Raw genomic sequence first — 4,587 nt, 5'->3', positions numbered from 1 at the left:
CTCCCACAGTTCTTATTACTTTTTTTTGGAGGAGAACAAAATCCAATGTGACAAAACAAAATGGAGTCAGTCAAAACAAAGGATGGACATAGTACATGATGTAAAAACAGAATACAAGGTAATAACAATGGTTACCATAATGCCTCTTGCTTCCTTAAAAAGAATTGCCTATATCATCAGTATAACAGTTTTGGGAGAATCGTCATTTTCACAATATTTATTCTTCCTATCAATGAGAAAGGAATGTCTTTCCATTTTCTGAGATTGTCTTCAATTTTCTTTTTCAGTATATTATAATTTTCCCTGTATAGGTCTTTCACTTCTTTTGTGAGAGTAATTCCTAATTTCATTTTTTTGGTTGCTGGTGTGAAGGGAGCGGCTTCTCTTATTTCTCTGTCAGTGATTTTGTTGTTTTTGCATAGGAATGCTATTGATTTCTTCTTGTATCCAGCTACATTGCTGAATTTATTTATTATATCTAAGAGTCTTTCAATGGAGTTTTGGGATCTTCTATGTAGAGTATCATGTCATCTGCAAACAATGATAATTTAACTTCTTCTTTTCCTATCTTTACCCCTTTTATTTCTCTCTCTTTTCTAATTGCTTTGGCTAGTATTTCCAGTACTATGTTAAATAGGAGTGGTGATAAGGGACATCCTTGTCTTGTTTCTGATTTTAAAGTGAAGGTCTTCAGTTTTTGGCCATTTAGTAAAAATATGGAACGCTTCAGAATTTGCGTGTCATCCTTGTGCAGGGGCTATGCTAATCTTCTCTGTATCATTCCAATTTTAGTATATGTGCTGCCAAAGCCAGCACAACATTTGATTTTCTTCAGAGAATTTATAAATATCATCATGTTTGGTATTTAATTTTCCAGGTATCTGTTGTTGGTATATGGAAATTAAATTGATTCTCTTTTATCCTACAACCATGCTGAAGTAATATATTAGTTTAGGGGGCTTTTGTTGATTCTTTGGATTTTCTATGATGGTACAGTACTTAGAGGACACATTGCTTCCTTTTTCCTGATGTTAAGAGGAACGCATTCATTTCGTTACCATCATGTGATGTTAGCTCCAAGTATCCGCTGAAACCTTTGCGGATTAGATTCTTGCTCCTGGGCTCCATTCTTGGACAGCTTTTTGGGAACAGGTGCCAAGTTCTGTCAGACGCTGTTCCTTCGCCAATGGAGAGGATCATGTGGGTTTTCTTCTGTAGTCTGTTAATGTGGCTTATATTGATTTATTCTTAAATATTAAATCTCCCTTGCTTTTTGAGATAAAATGGATTTAGCCATGATGTATCATACTTTGTATATCATGTTGAAATTGATTTAATAAAAACACGATCATTTTTGCTTGTCTGTTTGTAAGACATAGTGGTTCATAGTTTTATTTTCTCATAATGTCTGTGTCATAAGGAAAATCTTGCTGTCAAAGACTGATAATAGGTGCTCTTTGTTATTTATAAGTGCTGGCCTGTGGACTTGTGCTTTATTTATTGGAGAGTTTTGACATACAAATTCAATCTTTTTAAAAGATATTGAGCTGTTCAGATTATCTATTTCTTTCTGAATGACTTTCGCAGTTTCTTTGTAAGACTTGTCCATTTTATTTAATTGTGTAATATATTGACATAGAGTTTTCCATACTATTATCTTTTTCTTTGTAGAGCTCTATGGACAATATAGCTCTTAATTTTGATGGCAGTAATTTATGTCTTCATTTTTTTTTGGTCATTTTCTCTATAAATTTGTCATTTTATTGATCTTAAAGAATCAGGTTTGTTTTCATTGAGTTTTCTTCCATTTCTTTCTTACTGTTTTTGCTCTAATTTTATTGTTTTCCTTTTCTTAATTATTTTGGGTTTAAGCAGCTTTTCTTCTTACACTATTTGAAGATGAACATAATAGTCGTTGACCGAAACGTTCCTCACTCTCTGACATCACTATGTATATTGTGAATTTGCCTCTACTTTGGTCAAGTCTTACCTATTTTGTTAGGTTGTGCTTTAATTTTCTTTCAGTTTACACTATTTATGATTATAATTTTGTTTCTTTTCTTGATAGATTAAAATTTCAAGCACTTTTCACATCCAAATATGTGAAGGTGTAACTGATGTCTGGTTTGGTTCTATTGTGACCAAAAACATTTTGCATTACTTGAATCCTCTCAAACAATGCATATATCTTTTATGCTCTGATCTAACTTGGTAAACACTGTCAGTGTAGTTAGTTGGAATATGTAGCCTGTTGCTGGGTAAAATGCCACTTAGGTCACATTCACTGATAACAATGTCCCTGGTTCTGTGTCCTCACTGGTTGTGTCTGCAGTTTGTTAATGACTGAGGGAGACATTAAAATCTGTGTGTGTAACTGGGAACTCGTGAACCTCTCCTTGACTCAATTGTCAGTTTTTGATTTATGTATTCTGAGTGTTTATTATTTAAAGGCGTAATTTATAGAATTTTTTACTTTAATGTACAGAGCTCTTCATGATTATGAATGATTTTACTCTTGATGATATTATTTGCTTGGAAAATCTTTGTCTAATATTAATACACACACTCTGGTTTCCTGCTAGTTGTTAGCATGACAAGTCTTCCCTCTGCTTACATGAGGCTTATTTACATCTCCAGAGTGGTCATCTTCTAGGCAGCATACGACTGGCTATTACTTTTAAGATCCAGTAGGACGTTTTGGCTGTTATTGGTGCATGTGGAACAGTTTTATTATGATTATTGATAAAGAAAACTCAGTCACCTTCCTCCATTTCTTACTTGCCCGGTCTTCCGTCTTCTCTTCCTGTTTCCTCCCATCCAGGCGCCCTTGGATTCTGTGGTACATTCAATGCCTGACCTCTGGGTTTCTACTTACCGGCTTAGTCATTCCTCTTTTGAAGGCTCGCTAGCTGTAAGTATTTGCTTTGCTATTTTGCAGCTACTTAGTGCACTTACATACGATTGAACTGTGGTGTGTGCCCCTGAGTAACACACTCACTCACGGGTAGCATGTGGTACCAGCACACTTCGTCTTTATAGTGATGTCTGTCTTGCATCTTCCTTAGCGTACGTTGCAAATGACATTCTACACTATTGTTTGGTTTAAAGAGCAAATTATCATATACAGTATTTCTATACTAAGGAAATATCCTATATTTGTTCACACACTTCTCATCACTCTGTATCCCTTCGAATGAATTCAGTGCCACTGCTACCATCTTCCCTTTCCCCAAAAACATCCCTGAGTGTGTCATACACCAGGTCTTCTCATGACGAATTCTTCACCTTTTATGTATCCAAACGAGCCTTTATTTTGTCTTCAGGTCTGAAATACATTTTTGTTTAGAATGAGATTCTGGCCCAACGTATTTGTCTCTGTTATACGTTCCCTCCGTGGAGATTTTGCATCACTGTTTTCTGTTTTTTTCATCTTATGAGAATGAGTGATTTCTCATCATTGTTCCATGTATATAATATTCTTGTGTTTTATGTTTTTAATATTTTTCCAGCACTGTTTTTAAAAGTTTGAATGTAACATGATTTTGTGTAGTTTTACATTTCTTGTGTTTAGGATTCACTGAGATTCCAACATTTGTGATTTCAGTTTTCATCCAACTGAAAAATTAGCTGCCCTTATTTCTTCAAATATGCCTCTCGCTTCCCCCATTTTTCTGTGTAGGCTGATTATTTATATTTCAGACTACTTACCAAGTTCTTCAGCAGCAGCAGCGTTATACACGAGCCATTTCCCCTTCAGACTGGTTGTACCACCTGACGGGGTGTCCATGCCGTCTGGTGGGACAGTCGTGTGTGTCCTTGGTGGTTCAAGTCTTCAAGGATGTGTCACACTTTTTGCATAGCTCCCAGCCTGTCCGCTTGGTTTTGGAGTTAGTTTAGTTTCCATGTTTAATTTTGAAGGCACTGATCGCCATGCCACCCACTGGCTTACCTGTCTTCTGGGCTGTCCGCCCCATTAGTCTGTGATTCCTCTCTGACGCTGTAGTTTCCTGCCTTGGTAGCCCCTGCCACCCATGATGCCCTTTTGTGCCCCTCAGTTTCCCCAAGCATGTTTACTGATTCTTCTTCGTCCAGCTCATGGATGCAGTCACGCCGATGACAGCAGTTACACTGTCTGTGACCTCAATTGCACCGATTCTGGTTCTGTTTTAGTTCCTCCATTTGCTCTTTCCTGGGACCAAGACAGCATTTTACCCCACATGCTTAGCAGAACTCTGCTGAATGCCTGTCACCCCCTTGTGGGCTCCCACTGTTGGCTCCCATCCAGCACTCTGTCCAGCACTGCAGGCTGGACAGTAGGTCTGGGCTCACTAGGCATTCAGCTGCATTCTCCACTCCTTGAGCAGCATGTTCAGTGCCTGTGAGTTCTCACGTTTGACAGAGAGTACGGAAACTGTGACCCGGGGTCCACCTGGGTCACCTGTGCTCTGCGCACCTGGAGCCCTTCTCTCCCCACCCGGCGTTCAAGGCCTTGAGAGCTGAGGGTTCACGGAGTTTGTCTGAGGTTTTAGGTGTGTGGGACAGAAGGGTAAATCAGGCCCTCAGTGTTATACACGGGCCAGAAATAAA

At 38.2% G+C, this 4,587-nt stretch overlaps 1 non-coding gene across 1 annotated transcript; it reads right to left on the bottom strand.

The window, feature by feature from the left end:
* Nucleotides 1–710: 710 nt before the first annotated feature.
* Nucleotides 711–816, bottom strand: LOC111754848 (U6 spliceosomal RNA). The gene has a single exon (XR_002789521.1). It is a non-coding gene; the product is annotated as a U6 spliceosomal RNA (small nuclear RNA).
* Nucleotides 817–4,587: the final 3,771 nt, after the last annotated feature.

The sequence above is a fragment of the Cavia porcellus genome, unplaced genomic scaffold (assembly GCF_034190915.1).
Source record: "Cavia porcellus strain 051 isolate PalLab524CR breed Dunkin Hartley unplaced genomic scaffold, mCavPor4.1 scaffold_5, whole genome shotgun sequence".
Lineage (NCBI taxonomy): Eukaryota > Metazoa > Chordata > Mammalia > Rodentia > Caviidae > Cavia > Cavia porcellus.
The sequence above is the reverse complement of the archived record's forward strand: the minus strand, read 5'-3'. Positions and strand labels throughout refer to the sequence as shown.